Source organism: Notolepis coatsorum, assembly GCF_963971535.1.
Source record: "Notolepis coatsorum genome assembly, chromosome: 11".
NCBI classification, from domain to species: Eukaryota; Metazoa; Chordata; class Actinopteri; order Aulopiformes; family Paralepididae; genus Notolepis; species Notolepis coatsorum.
The window spans coordinates 91,691,420-91,708,971 of NC_140175.1; the positions used below are offsets into that span (position 1 = coordinate 91,691,420).

The window sequence follows — 17,552 nt, forward strand, 5'->3', positions numbered from 1 at the left end:
GAGAGAGGTGGTGAAGGGAGAGTTGGGACATTTAGCGCCTGCCAATGCCGCCTCCTCCTACCTCTCTCTCCCTTCTCTTTCCCCCTCTCTAGGCCGTGCAGTTCATTGACCGTCAACATCTACACGGAGAGATGCCCCCCCGCCCCCCCTTACCCACCCCTCGCCTGCCAAGAGCTCTCTCTCTCTCTCGGCTGTGGCAGACGGGCCGAACACAAACACATTCTCGCACGGCGAGCGTGAGCCGACGCAGCTTCCGTCTCCTTCCGGCGGATTCACGAGGATTCGCTCGTCCACTTCCTGTCGTCACCTCGCTGGGAGCTTCTCCAACACTGGTCGTCTCCTCCTCCTCCTCCTCCTCCTGGTCGTCTCCTCCTCCTCCTCCTCCTCCTCCTCCTCCTCCTCCTCCTCCTCCCTCTAATGCAAAGTGGGAGAGAGAGGCCATTTCCTGTCTGTTGTGTAACGGTCTAAAGCACACCGCGATCAATACCGGGGCCCCCGTCTGCACTGACAGCAACAGTCCACGACCAGAGTGTGGGAGTGATGATGACCCTGGCATCGGCACCTTGCAGAAGAATAAAAAATTGCTTTGGCAAATCAATAAGCAGTGGGAGGGGGACAACAACAACAACAACAACAACAGTCAAATGTTTTCCTGGCTGTTCTTAGTGCTTTTTCCCCCCATCACTTTGCGTCAAAGTAGTCCTAATGTATCCATCACCAGGCCAGCCTGAAACGAGGACGATGTTGTGTGGATGAGATTACACCGCGCGAGGCCAAAAAGGAGGAGCGAAGTTGTTTTCCAAACAGATGGGACAGTTTCAACACGGCTGCTGGGAGCGTCTGCAGGCCAATGTGGGGACTTTAGAACCATAGGGCAACAGGGCGCTGTATTTCTTTGGCGTAGACATGTGTGGCGTTTTGGTACCGTGGTGCAGGGAGACCTCAAGTAGAGCCTCCTGTGTGCGTGTGTGAGAGAACCAGAGTCTGAGAGGGAGAGAGAGAGACAGAGAGAGAGACAGAGAGAGAGAGAGAGAGACAGAGAGAGAGAGACAGAGACAGAGACAGAGACAGAGACAGAGACAGAGAGAGAGAGAGAGAGAGAGAGAGAGAGAAACCGAGTTTGAGAGGGAGAGAGAGGACGAGAGAGAAACCGAGTTTGAGAGGGAGAGAGAGAAAGCGAGAGAGAGAAACCGAGAGAGAGAGAGAGAGAGAGAGAGAGAGAGAGAGAGAGAGCCCTGAGGGAGAGAGCCCTCGTTTGAAACACAATACGCAGACCGCCGCGGCTTGAGGACAGATGTCCATTCCAGTTTCAGTTACAGATGAAGACTCCATTTTCTGGGGTTTGGCTACAGATGTGATGGTGGGGAGAGAGCGAGAGAGAGGAGAGAGAGAGAGAGAGAGAGAGAGAGAGAGAGAGAGAGAGAGAAAGAAAGACAGAGACACACGTGCAGCCACGCAAATACACACTACTGACATGACATCATGGCCGTGCCGCCCGTGGGCGTGGAGTCCCCCTGGTGAGACCAGACAGTGACCCAATCAGCCTCATCCCAAAATACTGCCAGTCCAGACGACTTGTGACCAGAACTTTGGTTTGTGTAGCTCTTCTAAACTCTCGTCCGAGTCCATTCCCTTTTTGTGTATTCAACATTTTTGGGGGGAATTAACTGAGCGAAAATGTATCGAATGGAATCGTGGTCAAATGAAGAGATTTCCTTGGGCGGCTGGGTCGCGCAGGAGGACATTGCGCTCGTCACCAACGCAAGAGAGACCGGGTTCGACTCCGGCTGTCGGCGTTGCCTCCGGCTTGGGACGGCCGTCATACTAACTCAATTGGCAGAGTTAGCGGGTGGAAGTCGATGGCTCGATCTGGACAGTGTGGACAGCGACTCCTACAGGTCGGCCGGGGGATGGCTGCACAGCAGAGACAGGAAATGGCGGGGGTAGCGTGAGCCTCCCACACGTTACTCCTCGCCAATGAGAGTCCGCGCTGGCAGGTGAAAAGATGCGACAGGCTGCCTCCTCGTGTACCGGACACGTGATGCAAGGCTTCTATCCTCCCTACAACCGGCCAGTGGGGGGCATATGCAAGCAACGTTCAAGACAGGGGAGGGGAGAATTGGCACAGTGGAATTGGAATGGGAGAAAAAGTGGATTAAAAAAAAAAGAATTTGGGGGAATTAACTGAGCAAAAATGTATCGAATGGAATCGTGGTAAAATGAAGAGATTTCATGATGCATTGAATCGTTGCCTGAAGAATCGTAATCGAAGTGGGGTCAAATATTTACACCCCTATAGATGACTGTAAAAAAAAAAGATGAGCCATAACATTCTCAGCTTCCTCCATTGTCACCTTCCACGATCTTGTTTCTCCACATAGTCACAAAATGTCTGAATGAAGAGTGTAAAAACAAAAGGGAAAAAAAAAAGAAAAAAAGAGTAACAACTTCCGTTCTGGTCCAGGTCCAAACCATCTGGAGTCGGAACATCAATCTTCTCGCTTGTCGGCGTAAAGCCACCGTGTCACGGCCCACATGGTGCTAACATGAACACATGTATCGGAAGGCTAGCGAACAGCTGTATAGCTGCTACACACCGTCGGCCGTGCGGATTACACCGATGGAAGCGATGGAAGCGATAACGCCACAGGTGGTGTCCTTCAGCGAAAAGCGCACAGGACATGACAACGGAGATGGGAAGCGATGTCTTTAAATAGCCCAAAAAAGGACAAAAAGCGTTATCTGGTCATTAAAAAAAAATTTATCCTCACGCTGAACCCGTGTCCTCAGGGGATTTGAATATTGAAATGTGTGCTTGGCGCCGGTCGACATTTCCTGATGCAAAGCAGGGCTGAAAAGGGGACTGTGCCTCTTGCTTTCATCAAGTAGTACATACAAATTGAAAAAGTACCTAAATGACAACTCAAAAACATCAACATTTGAGAAGGAGAGCGAGGGCTTGTGTGAAGGCAACACTACACAGGGTTATGGAAGCCCTGCTATATAATTACCAGTCGCGGGGGCCCCTGCTGAGCTAGCACGTCGACCTAAAGTGACCACGGCAAAGGCAAATGAGGGGTCAGCTACAGTAAAGGGTATATTTAGTCCGCCGGTGGAGAACCTTTTTCAAAACAACACACCCATGATCCACCGGGTCACGTGGTCCCAGAGGAGAAGATGTGAAAAGCGGGCCCTATATAAAAACACACACACACGGTCAAGTGAAGTGAGCTAGCTAAAAAATTGGGACTTTTTAAAGCGTGGTGGTGATTCCCCCCCCTCCTCCATCTCCCGAAAGAACCAAACAGTAAAACATAATCACCATGTACTCTCTGTTAATTAAAAGGGGGGGAAAAAAAGAAAGAAAAAGAAAAAAAGAAAAAAAAACATCTGTGAGGGCAAAAATGAGAACGTCGTACTACGGGCAGCTTTGGCGGTCAGCCGAGGAACCTAGAGAGAGTAACACCCGCTACCACTCTTCGTGTTTACGGAATCTGCAAACATCCGCAAACGTTATAAACAGTGTCGTTCACACCTCCGATGAGGTTATAGTTAGCAAAACGGGCACTTCCCCCTGCTCCCTCTCCACGGCTGCTCAACGCACCCCCGCTAATAGCCCTGCGTATTTGTCCTCTAACACACTAATGAACTCTGTCCTTCACACATGGGAAGCGACTGACCAACTTAGATGACCTATCACTATTGGAATAGTGCCTTGGCCTCCCTGTGTGTGTGGGCCGTTGGGGATAATAAAGACAGATGGCGTCTTCTATTAGGGAGGTAGCGATATATCGCGACACGATACGTAGAGATACTAAAAAAGGGCCGATGCGAACCGTGGACTGTGACGACAGCGTTGTGAGATACAACTATTTTGAAAATCAACCCGACTTTTATTTTGAAAGCACTTCCATGGCAAGGCAAACCGGATGTGACAACATTTTCGCCAGCCCCCATTCAGTGGCCTCCTGCTGGCCAAACTCTAAAATGCAGACAGCCCATAGAAAAGAATAGCAAGAAATAGCAAGATACCTTCGACATGGAATATGTCCTCTAATAACTTTCTCACTACTAACTAATTACTTTAATTAGCTAATTATTCAAACTTTTTTTTTAATAAATTGTATAATTAATTTGATCATGGAAAATTTATTTTGAAGTCACCCAGAGCCGTAACATTGTGAAGTTGACTAGTACTGACCAGACCGCATCCATCTATCAGCTAGTGAAGTTGACTAGTACTGACCAGACAGCATCTATAGACCACTGCACTTCCGCGTTAAATTGAACTCATGGGAGAGAGGGGGCGCTGTGGGGGCGCTGGAGACGCTGGGGGTGCTGGAGACATGATCCAATAGACTTTTATACACCCGAGTCTCCTGAACACGGAGAGACCTATCCCAAGTCGATCTGCACTTTCTCAGCCGAACTATAGTAACTTTTTCGCACCTACTCCCCAACTCAGCATGCGCAGATTGATACACCTAGATCTCTGGACAATCCAGAGAGACTCTGTGGGCAATACTTACTTACTTACTTACTTACTTACTTACTTACTTAGCAATACAATTGAAAAAGTTATAGCCCTGCAAAGAAGGTGAACATCTCCATAGACAAATAGCGCTGGCAGAGGATGGTTTAGGATGATCAAAGTGGTGGCAGAGAATGGGTTAATGTCAAGGCTCTCATCCACATTCATTAATTTTCTCCCCCCGCTCTCTCCCATGATCAGTGCAAGACATACTGTATGTGATAAAACATAAAACATCTATTTTGATTTCATGGGGCCTTGATACTGATAATCTGATATCATATGAAACTAGAGATCTCGAGGAATCTGAAAGGTACCAGCCATGCCATGTCATGCTAGCTTACTGGCAAGGTTCAGCTATTTTAAGCTAGCTTAAATTTGATGGGAGGAAAATGCCATGGGCATGGCCATTTTCAAAATGGGTCCATTGACCCCTCACCTCAAGATATCTGAATGAAAATGGGCTCAATGGAACCAGACAAGATGGCACCTCCAGTACATATCTTTGTCACAACTCTTTGATGACTAAAATTGAGGGATCCTTGCTGAACATGTGTGTGAATATCAGCCGCTATATCAATTCAATATCAAAAAAGGTTTTACTCGAAAATATCAGCCTCATCCAGTATTGGTCGGGCTATACTAGAAAATCTGTTTGTCTGTGGTGTTCCTACCCTCTCACCACATTCATGACACAAAGAAACATCTTCTAAGGTTAACGTTGGCCTAGGTCACTTCTTGGATTTTGAATGTTGAGGTTTCTAAGCATTTACAACTAAGTAATTATTCTATGTAAACTTTTCTTCCCAAAACGACACGTTTCTTGTCCAGGACTGTGTGTATATTACCACCCAAAGGTATAAACAAAACAATGACATGTCCACAGGGAACAAAGTTAGAGCATACAATACAAAAGGTGAGTCTCTCTAGGAACAGCGCAAGCAGTACAGTTCCATTGTGCGGAGGCACGCTAACCATTCGAATGGGGAAATCCTTCAGGCTTTAAAACAGAAAACAGTATTGGCTTAGCTTAGGGGTGAATGCTGATAATCCATAGCCCAGGGTCTGTGGCAATCACCACTTGACACAGTTCAAACCCAGAGGAGCCGTAAACCTTTCACTTTTGTGCCTGGTTCCTGGAGGCTAATGTGCTAGCCGGGGCTTGGGGTGTATGTATACGATGGTGGGGGGACTATTTTGGGAAGCTGTGAAAAGCCCAGCGGCTTGGGTATGAAGACCTTGCGGGTCCCTGGTGGTGAGCGGTCACATTGGTAGTGTTCCTCCCGGATGGTGATGGCCATGGGCAGGTGTCTCGCGCTCCCATAGCGAGGTATATCACTGGGTCAAGCCACGCTTGAAATTCCAAAAGGTTTGTGCCCAGGTAAGGTCAGGCAAGGTGACGGCAGAGGTTTGCATCAGGGAGTTACCCAACCTAGGCAAAACTTTAAAATGGCTACTGTACATATGATGCTGTTGGGTTTGTAATCTAATCTAAACACCACAACACTTTCAAATCCAAATAAGTGGATTCGTTTCTTCTACAGTAGTAGTATATAAGGTCTGCTTGCCGTCATGTGGCCTTTCAGATCCCGTTATTGTCCCTCCCACCAGTCAAACGAACCAATGAAGAGAATGTAAAACACCATAGTGGGGAGAAAAAAAAACCTGCTATATATTCTCACAGCACAAGGACTTTTTTTTCTCTCTCTCTCTCTCTCACTCTCTCTCTCTCTCTCTCTCGCTCTCCCCGTTTCTCTCGCTGCTATCTTTAGCAGCCCACAGATTTCATGGTGGTGGTGATGTTGGCTGGCGGGACACGAAAACCTTCCCTTTTGGGGTTCAACCCGTCACCCACCGGCTCACAAAACACTTCCAGTGTGTTTGTGCTCAACTTGGCACGCACGGGGAGGAGGACGCCAATCTTCACCCGTTTTCCACCGTGGGACAGAAAGGGGGACAAATGACACACACAAAAAATAGACATTCCTACCATTTGCGCTGCCAATCGCAAACACACAGAGATTCCACATGGTCAGGTGGGGGGAAAACACCACATGCTGCAACTCTATAGCATCCCATCTATACATTAAATTACATTTGGTGCCGTTTGGCCATTTAAGCTAAGTATAAGTAGATCTCACAGTGCAGCCTGCTGTGAAAACGTGACATCGCTTTGTAGACTCTTGCCAGTATTTTCTCATGGGGGGGAAATACAAGAGGAAATGGAACAATTAAACGTCTTATGATTAGAAATAAAAGAGTGGAGCACAAACCACTGGGGAGGCCAACAGGTGTTAGGCATCAATCCAATCACAGAGCGGGGGGGGGGGGGGGGGGGGGGGCTGGTGCACCACAAGGCCACTGGAAGCAGGCAGCAGCAACCACACAAGGATGGGTGGAAGCTGTGTGCGTGTGAGTCAGGGAGTCGGGGAGTGAGTGTACGGTCTCACCCCCAAAAAAAGAAAAAACACAAAGTTGTGCAGCACTCACAAAGCAAGGAAAGAACCGCAGCTCTTAAGAGGGAAATTAATCAAGGATCAAACTCATTGGACAAAACAAGGGAAGCGTCAAAAAGAAATCAAGATAAAAATTTAAAAAAAGAGGAAAAAAACTTCTTGATTTGCGTGTGAGCAGCAGCACCAAAGTAAGAAAAGGGGGAATCACTGTTTGGATCACCCAGGCGTGGTCATGCAGAGAGGGGGGGGGGGGGGGGGGGGCAACCGGGGAGAGGACAAGCTTTGAGGTGGTTACGAGAGGGGGGGGGGGGAAGCATGCAGCGTTCGTGTTGAGGCATGCACACCCATGGGCAGCTCAGGATCAGTCTGTGTGGCGACAGAGGGGGGGAGGAGGAGTAGAGTTTCTGACCTGTGGTTCCTCAACGAGACGCGATGCTCTTCCTCTTGGAGAGAATTATAAAATCCTCAAGCTAGGGGAGGGGGGGAGAGAGATATAGAGGTTAGACATGATGTATGATGTTAAGATAGTGTTCGTGTCAGAGAGTGTTCCTGTCAGGGAGAGAGAGATTGAGTCTGTGTCTGTGTCTGTGTCTGTGTGTGTGTGTGTGTGTGTGTGTGTGTGTGTGTCCGGATACCATGGGTAACAGACCGATAATAAAAGCAACATAGCTCATCAGCTGTCACCTAAGCACATGAAGTAATGAACAGCAATAAACCCCAATAAAATAACATGGTGTACCAACATGCAAAACCACACACACACACACACACGCTGGAGGCTAGTGAAATGATTAACCGTTCTGAACAGAGCAGGAAGTAAAAGAGCTTTGAGAACATCCCGCCTAACCACTTAGACAGTGAGATCATGATGTCTGTATGTCGCCAATGTTGGGCAAGCTACTTGAAAAGTGTAGTGAGCTAAGCTACCAGTTGCTACCAGTGAGTGTGTGTGTGTGTGTGTGTGTGTGTGTGTGTGTGTGTGTGTGTGTGTGTGTGTGTGTGTACCTGTACTTGCATGGGTGTGCTCAATTTAGACTTGGGCACACTTGCAAGGACACACTGTAAGTTACTTTTTCTTTTTTTTTCTTTTTTTTAATATGTATATCTAGTAGCAAAAGTATAAAAGACCTAACCAAATTTATTTGTAAAACCCGAAATCACAAGGTAATGTCCCCATGGGCTGGACAAGTCTTCTTTATTAAACAAGTCAAGAAGAAACATCACAATAAATCAAGAACAAAATCCACCATGAAATCCAAATATGCAACACTCATTCAGACATTCCCCAGTGAAGGTAAGGAAAAACTCACAAAAAAATCTAGCAATAGGAAAAAAGCACCACAGGTGATGAGGAGAGAAACCTTAGAAGGGCCGTTCAAAAGGGGGATCCCCCAACTTGGATGTCGCCGATAATATAGTGTTGTTATAAGACCTATAAGACCTGCTCTAAAACAGCAACAGCATGGCAAAAAACACATGCCCTCTAAATAACAAATTTTGACTTGCATTGGAAAGATTTCCCTTTGCTGGATGGTTTCCAGTGTCCATATGTTTTGTATTCCCCTGCAGCAAACAAGTCCTACTAGCCATCCGTCCTGGGATTGGTACGTGATGTCAGTGCCATACGGGAAGTGCTTCAGTCGGCTAGGCTACACACACAGGTCCATGTGTATGGCGGTAGCGTCACGTACCGATCCTAGCCGTTTCCTCTCAGACCGCAGCAGGAAGCGGCGCTTCAGTCTCAGATGTCCGTAGCTTGTGTGGACAAGCTTGATCAAGAAAAGAGCTTCGATAACCACCTACGCTGCCACCTAGGGATGGGCATGAGTAATCAATTACTCGCCGTTTCAACTGAACTCGGAGTGGTTTTTGAGTTTTTATTACCACTAAATACACGTCCACCAAAAAGTGCCTGTTTGTGCCAATGAAACAGAAAACTTGCTTTGGAATCTCGTTCTGAAATCCACAAGGAGCGAGTCGTTTCAGGAAGCTGTGGAGCTGTGGAGCATGGATAGTACACTACACGCATTAACCCTTTCACTACCACACTACAGAAGGTTAACCTTTCACTACCACACTACAGACGGTTAACCCCGTCACTACCACACTACAGGCGGTTATAGTGTGGTTGTGAAAGGGTTAACCCTTTGTCGTGTGACAGTGAAAGGGTTAACCTTCTGTATTGCCGCAGTGAAAGTGTTAACCATTTGGTAGAGTGGCAGTGAAAGGGTTAACACGAAAGCTTTGCTAGCTTAGCGTTATCCAAAAGATAAAAACAGCGGTTCGCGTTTGTGCATTTTCCAAACATTTTGCCAACAACATGTCGCCCACCTTGCGTAGCCATCATATACTATTGATATGGACATGCCGCTCCATGAGTGGAGAGACCTGCTGCAGAGAGTGGAGGTAATTATTACAAAATGGTAACAGACTATTTTGACTGACAATACGCATTAAGCATCGGGTATATTGCTGTGCATTATTCTGTCCACGGAGCGAGACATCGGTAGCAAGCCTGTGTGTTTTTGTGCAATATCTTGTTATTGCTGCTGCCATGCGTTCTTTAAGATGCGTTATAATACATTTCCCCTAAACAATTGCTTGAGCACTACTCAATTCATGAGTACTCGATCTGGGAAGACATTACTCGTGCCCATCCCTACCACCACCAGGCTACCGAGACAGTTAACCCTTTCACTACCACACTACCAAATGGTTAACCCTTCCCCTGCGCCAATACAGAAGGTTAACCCTTTCACTGCCACACGACAAAAGGGTTAACCCCTTCACAACCACACTAAATAAGGTTAACCCTTTCACTACCACACTACAGACCGTTAACCTTCTGTAGTGTGGTAGTGAAGGGGTTAAACTAGTAACGCTGCTACTTGTTGCGCCGCTACTGCCCAACACTGTAGGTCTTCATGTGCACTATGACCTTTTACAAGCAAGGACAGAACTAGCCAGCCAATTAAATATTGTGAGCATACAGCTAGAGGCACCGGAGGTCAACGACGGTAATTGTGGGAGAATAAATAACACACCCCCATTCACCCTGTGTCTCACCTAACGATCCCCAGTCCAACCCTCCCCCATTCACCTCATGTCTCACCGACACCATCCCTTCCCCCTCCCGGCCCCCCAACATGGACCCTCTCCCCTCCCGGAGACAGACATATCACACCTTCTGCCCTATCCAGCCCCCAACCCACCCCCCCCACCCCTCCTCCTTCTCCTAACTAGAACCCCCCTCCTTGATACGCCTGATACAACCCCTCCCCCCTCATAGAACCACCCTCCAATCCCGACCGCGTGTAGCTTTATGCCAAGCAAGCAGTGCAAAAATTTATCGTAGTGGCATGCAGTAATGCGCCTTTCATTTTCCGCCGCCCAGCGCCCAGGTCGCGCGGAAATAGGCTGTCTATTGCCATTCTCTTTGACAAACTCTAACCTTAACCAGCTCCTTAACAACGCCTAAACTTAACCGTTCTAACCTTAACCAACTCCGAAACCATGCCTAACCTTAACCATAGAAATTATATTGCCATTCTCTTTGACAAACTCTAACCTTAACCAGCTCCTTAACAGCGCCTAAACTTAACCGTTCTAACCTTAACCAACTCCGAAACAATGCCTAACCTTAACCTTAACCTTAACCATGCCTAACCTTAACCGGCGAAATAACCTTAACCGGCGAAATAATACACGTTAAAAAAAAATCACGTTAAAAAATATTTTCGATGGGATTCGAACTCGCCAGCAAACAAGCCATAGGATCCACAGCCATGTGTCCTTGCCAATTGAGCTATTGGTAGATACTGAATAAGGGGCGGTGACTTATATATATTGAGCTCCGCTCAAGGCGGGATCTCATGCGCATGCGCGGGCACCTCGCGCGAGCACGCCGGCGCACGCACGCACCTGAGCGAGCACGCCGCCGCCGGTGCACGCACGGTAGCATTTGTCTGAAAAGAAGGGCGCTTTACCGCACTAGCGTGCGGTGACGAATGCGGAAGCATTTTTGCACTGCTTGCTTGGCATTAACGTACAGGCATCCCGACCTGGGCCAAGCCTACCCAGAATTCCGCTCTCTCTCCCCTATAAAGAGCCACGCCTGAGTGGACTCTGGAGCTCACCTGGGGACATGAGGCCGGTCTCCCGGTTGGGTCATCCAGCTATAATACTCTGAATAAACCTGTGTTTACCAAGTCTACCTGAGACTACCTACAGTCATTGATCGGGGTAATTCCCCTCACACACCATCAACATTACATTTTGTTCACAAAGGTTAGGCCTGGCTGCCATTAGAGCTTTTTAAGAGACTGGTTCAGATCATTAGAATTTAAATGAATTGCCTCCCTTTGCAGAATGAAAGCTATTTCATTATGCTAAGTAGGAGGGATGGACGGTATATTGGCCCCATCCGTATTGGCAGATATCAGTGACGTTTTATTTTATTTTATCTGCATTGGTCCGATGAGCAAAACTAGGCAGATATATATATATCTGCAAACCTATATTGGCTGATTGAGATAAGATAATCCTTTATTGATGGAGGAACTTCGGGCATCATAGCAGCATAGGGGGGGGGGGGGGGTACAGGTATGGGCAGGGTAATAGAAGAAAAGACATAAATATAGGCAATATAATTAACTCTGAATATAAGAAGATGAGGAATACAATGTTTATAGTCATCATTTCTAATAATTATTATTGGCATCAGTCCAGTGAGCAGAATTGGGCACATGTGGACGACGAATTATCATTTCTCTATTTAGCTGCACAGGTTGTTTGGGGGGGGGTTGTTCATGTACTTGCACAACAGCATAGAAATATGCAGCAGAAACAAAAATAAAGACACATTATTTTCCATTTTACTGCGTTTTCATGCGTTATCACTTTCAGTATGTATAAAAAGAAAATGTATACAGATCTCATATCAATAGTTAATATTGGTTATCGGCCATGATAGAACATTTATTATCGTTTTTTGGCATCAGAAAATTATTTCATATTGGTGCATTCCTATATTATTTATGGATGTCCAATGGGATTCGGAACCAAATTAACTGATCGGTATCAGCTATATTAAGCCTGATCAAATTCTGATCCTTTTTTGTTAAAAAATTTAAAAAGCTGTGATTAAGGTAATTCATTTAATCAGAGCTATTCAATTACCAAGCATATGTTCTCTACATTGGATTGCTTTTTCTAACTAATGTACTTGCAGTGTGCACTGTGCTGCTATATTATCTAGGAAAATACAAATACTAGATCGGACATCCCGAGTATTATTTATAGTATTTACTTTCCGTCTAGCATTCGCCACACGCCATCTGTTTTTCGGAGTAGAACCAGACCATGCTTAATTGATTTCCTCACAAAAAATGCCCATTGTAATAAGACAGGATTTTAAAGCTTTTTTTTTAAAAACACATCGAGTGCCACGCCCCTTCCGGGAAGTGCATCTGGCCTTGCCGTCCATTAACCCCATGTAAACGCGCACCTTGTTTGTAGAGCTAAACGAACCTATATTTTATATTATAGCTATGGGTCTAATAACGCCGTCGATTGTCAGTGAGTTGCTTCTGGTCAATGTGCAAAAAACAGATAATTTTCTCATCCGTACATTTCCGTTTTATACCATTTTGAATTTGAATATAGTTTGGGTACTTCTGAGTAATTCCAGGAAAAAGACACGAAAATAGCGTTTTAGTGGAATCACTAAATCACGTTGTAATTTTTCGCCTGATTATCGAATCTTCCTGAAATCAATGTTAAATTATCATTATTATGTCTCATCGTGCATACATGAAATGGGCCCTGGAGCGTGGTGGCGCCCATTTTTTCGATTAGTCGACTAATCGAAAACCAATGTAAACAACAACAACAACAACAACAAAAAAGGATTTTTTTTTTTTTTTATTACCCATCTTTGTGAAAGTGGCTTCTCAGCTCTGGTCCAGCTGAAGACAGAGCAGAGGAACAGATTGGACATTGAGCATGACCTCAGAGTTGCTTGTCTACCATCACCCCAGACTTTGAGACTCTTGTCAGGACCAAACAACAACATCATAACATGATGATCCCATAGCAAATTAAAATAATGACTCATGAAACATTTGAATTTGGATCTTTAAGCCACTTTAAATGAAAATGTATTTGAAGAACAATACAGCAATCACTCATAACAAGATAAATAAATTAAATAATACAAATTAAAGTGGAAGTGTACTTTAAATAACTTTTGTTTGCTGTGTGTGAGAGGAGTCCGTGTGTGTGTGTATGTGTGTGTGTCTTACTCTGATCGCTGTGTGAGTGAGAGGTGTGTACTGTGTAATTTGTGTATGTGTGTGTGTCTTACTCTGATCGCTGTGTGTGAGTGAGGAGTGTGAATGTGTGTGTGTCTTACTCTGATCGCTGTGTGTGAGAGAGAGGAGTGTGAATGTATGTGTGTGTGTCTTAGGCTGAGGTTACACCTTTCGTATCATTTCGTATTGTTTTCTTATACGTATCGCCGCGTATCGCCGCGACGTCATGCGCCTCGAGTCACACTTTCGTTTTTTTCCGTTTTTGTCAGCCGAGCACACTGATGTAGTACACTGCCAAAGCAGTAGGTGGCAGTAGGTGGCAAACATGAAGGCAATTTCAACCAATCAGAACGAATGTGCCAATACACTTCCTGGTGGAAGCTCCAGCAAAGAAAATGTCAATAAGGCAGGCGCCTATGCCGCGTCACCATCTTGCAATGCAAGATGCACTCAATGGCAATGCAGCAATAATTTTTCAGCAAAGCCTAATAAAAGTGCAATAAACAAAACGGATACATTCACTGTGTGTTCTGCCTGTCATTTGTTGATGAAACAAAACTAACATCAACACAAGTGACCACCAAGAGCGGATAGTTTAGTCTAAAAAACGATCGGTAGCATTGTTAGCTGCATGCTAACGTCAATGGAGTATGCCATTATAACAATATAGCATTGTGGCTAGAAGCTAACGTTAGCTCACGCTACTTAGCCAGCACGAAACTGATGATATCGCGAGCTATCAGTAGTTAGATAACATTAGAGACAACGCTGTGTGTATTAAACAAAGGTGAATAGATGACTGGGCCATTTTGTTTAATGCTTGTTAAGTTGAAAGAGGAACTCTGAGCTAACAGGGTCTGAATCCTGGTAGCTCACGTTAGCCAGCTGCTCATGCAATCGGTAATGCTAGCAGAACACACTGTAGCACCCACTCCACACACTTTATAGCACACACCCACTTTAAACAAACACACTGTAGCACCCACTCCCCACACTTTATATTTATGGATGAAGGATTGCACTACAACTCGTACACCTTACTGTAAATTGTACCTAAAACTGTACCTCATACCATTTCTGCTTTGCACTAGATAGTACTGTACATTAGTACACTGCATAGTATTGTGTATTGTATATTATATGGTAACTCAGAACATTGTACATATGTCTATACCGAACACTGTGACCTCATTTTCTTCTTCTAAATTCATGCTATATTATGTTATTTGATACTATCTTGTCTAGCACAGTCTCTGGAGCGTAACAGTAAGAAGCATTTTGTATGAAAGTATTCTGTACTTCTGTATGACAACTATTAAAGAACTTGAACTTGAACTTGAGAATGAATGGATGTAAACTTTATTTAACATATTGCATATGGGTACAATACAATACGGCTCAATACAAACAATTGTTAAGGGAATGCAGACTGTTGTAGCTTGGACTGGGGTCCTTATAACAATAACTTGACAACACATGGTAGCTGAAGCTATTTGGGACACGGAGCTCTGTCCCAAACACACACACTGTTGTCACCGGAAGGGCACGCAGATGGTATCTACTGCGCATGGGCGTTTTCGCAACAACTGCTCCGTGCTGACTACACGCTGTTGTCGAAGCGTTTTTTTTGCGTATCTCCAAACGCAAACACAATTTTGCGTTTCAGCCGTATCCACAAAAAAACGCCAAAAAACGCATTTCTGTGTAGATAGGACATCAAACGTCATCAAAAACGTATAAAAAAACGCCAGGAATACACTAGTCTAACCATAGCCTTACTCTGATCGCTGTGTGTGAGTGAGAGGAGTGCGTGTGTAATGTATTGTGTGTCTAGTCTGATCATCATCTCCTGCAGGGGAACAATGTTTTCAATGTCCAAGATTTGCTATGGGATCATCATGTTATGATGTTGTCTGGAACCCTGAGAAGCCACTCTCACAAAGATAGGTAGTGCACAAAAAAAAAAAAAAAAAAAAAAAATTTTTTAATGACTAATCGACGCAACAATTTCTCGTCGCCGATTTTTTATAATCGACATCGTCGATTATGTCGACTAATCGTTGCAGCCCTAGAGTGCAATAGCGGCCGAAGGCGTTAGAGGGCTCAGCCACACTCAGCATGCACAAGGTGCCCCGCTGAATTATGAATGGCAATAGCGAATAAAAGAAATACTGTGAGAAAAACGTAGATCTACGTTTCCGGCACTCAACCGTCGGGCGACAGAAACGTAGTTCTACGTTAACGGCACCCAAAGGGTTAATATACATTTTGATACCTAAAATCTATATTGTTCAAATGGATAATACGGCATAATAGAGCATATTTGTTAATACCTAGCCCTATCCAAAAATAACTAAAACATCGTAGGACCACTCAACCCCTTCTGGTTAAATACCAGCCCCTACTCATAACCATCAAGACTGGGGGCTAGATTCACAAAGAATGGATTGCACGGTGCTAATTGCACCCTTACTTACAATTCATTATGAATTGAAAATGGGGGACCCTGGGCGGCTAGGTGGCGCAGTGGGCAAGGCGCTCGCCACCAACGCAGGAGATGCTGGGTTCGAGCCCAGCTCTCGGCGTTGCCACCAGCTTGGCTGGTCGTTCATACTAATACAATTGGCAGTATTAGGGGGTGGGAAGCTGGTGGGTGGGGATCGGACATTGTGGACAGCGACTCCCACAGGTCGGTTGGTGCGCCTGCGCAGTAGAATCAGGAAGCGACAGGGGCGGCGTGTCCCTCCCACGCAGACCCTCGCCGCTGAGAGATCACGCTGTTCAGGTGAAAAGATGCGACGGCTGCCTCCTCGTGTACCGGAGGGGACAAGTGATGCAAGGCTTCATCCACATTGCAGCCGGCTTGTGGGAGGCATGGCCTAACAACGTTCGAGACAGGGGAGGGTAGAATTGGACAACACGAAATTGGGGAAGGGAGAAAAATAGAAAATGGGGAGAAAAAGTAGACACAAAAAAAGAATGGGGGACCCTGATGTAAACAAAGACGAAAGTCTCTCTGGTCTGCATCCCCCAATTGTGTGTATTGAGCCGTACTGTATTGTACTAGGGCTGCACGATTGGGAAATAATGTAATTGCGATTTTTCTGACAGATATTGCGATTGCGATTACATTTGCGATTATAATAAAAAAAAAAAAAGCAGTCCCACAAAGGTTTATTGTAAAATGTGGCTTGCATCTGGCGTACGCGGTGGGTCTTTTCAGGACACCGAGTCTGAAAATGTTTATTTTTACCTGGGAATCGATACCGGTACCCAATGGTACCTTTTTTTCTGTACTTTACTCTCCCTCTCTGAAGTCTAAACTTCACAACACACAATCTAAAACCCCTTACCTCCCTCTCCCAAACTTGTATCTCAATGGGACTTCCTGGTTAAAAAAATAATAAAAATAAAGTAAAAAAAAATAATTGCGATTTTAATTTTTTTTGTGATTTGATAATTGCATCATTCCAAATCGCGATTTCGATTAAAAATCGATTAATCGTGCAGCCCTATATTGTACCCATTCTGCAATCTGTTAATAACATTTTCATTCAATCAATCACCGCATATCCACGTTTCCTGAGCACCACCACCCCATCAACCAGCACCATCACCCCATCAACCAGCACCACCATCACCCAATTCACGTCTCCAATAAAAAAAGAACACAAAAAGCAGAGTGGACCAGCTCCTCTGCCTTGAACCAACACTATGTTCCAGCCCGCCCCGGGTTGAGAGTGAGAACCTTGAACCAACACTATGTTCCAGCCCGCCCCAGGTTGAGAGTGAGAATGTCAGTCTGTGCCGCACCTCCGCCTGTGGATCACCAGCTGTACGCAGCATTGTCAGCCTTGACAAGGGAAGCGCTCTCCATTCACACTGGTTGAATCTGAGCTCAGCTCCATGCGGGCCGGTCCCACGGGAGCTCTGCGGTGGTTCAGCTCCACATCTACATAATTGGTTCGGTTCCAAGAACAGGTTGCACAATCTAAAAGATTGTGGTTAGAGCCTTGTGGCCATTGGCTAGCTCATAGGTGCTTATTATTATGTGCATTCATCAACTCGGAATATACGTGTACATTAATAACTGACATTAATATATACACATTAATATCTGACAATTATAGTATATTGTTGTTCTTTCTGGCTATGCATTATTATCTTGTGGACTCAATTCCAGTCACAATTACCGGTATTAAGAAAAGGACATTTCCACCAAAAAACATGAAAAAGTAACGGGACTGCTACCGT

The 17,552-nt window shown here is 45.4% G+C and overlaps 1 protein-coding gene across 3 annotated transcripts in view; it reads right to left on the reverse strand.

Moving 5' to 3' along the window:
- The window catches only part of LOC311236923 (semaphorin-4D-like), a 92,962-nt gene that overhangs the window by 39,790 nt on the left and 35,620 nt on the right, over positions 1 to 17,552 (reverse strand). Inside the window, exon 3 of one of the 3 annotated variants that reach the window (XM_084324720.1) lies at positions 7,397 to 7,457. The exons of the other annotated variants lie outside the window; for them this stretch is intronic. The gene's annotated coding sequence lies outside the window, so the exon portion shown is untranslated. The remainder of the gene's footprint in view (positions 1 to 7,396; positions 7,458 to 17,552) is intronic. 3 annotated transcript variants of the gene reach the window in all.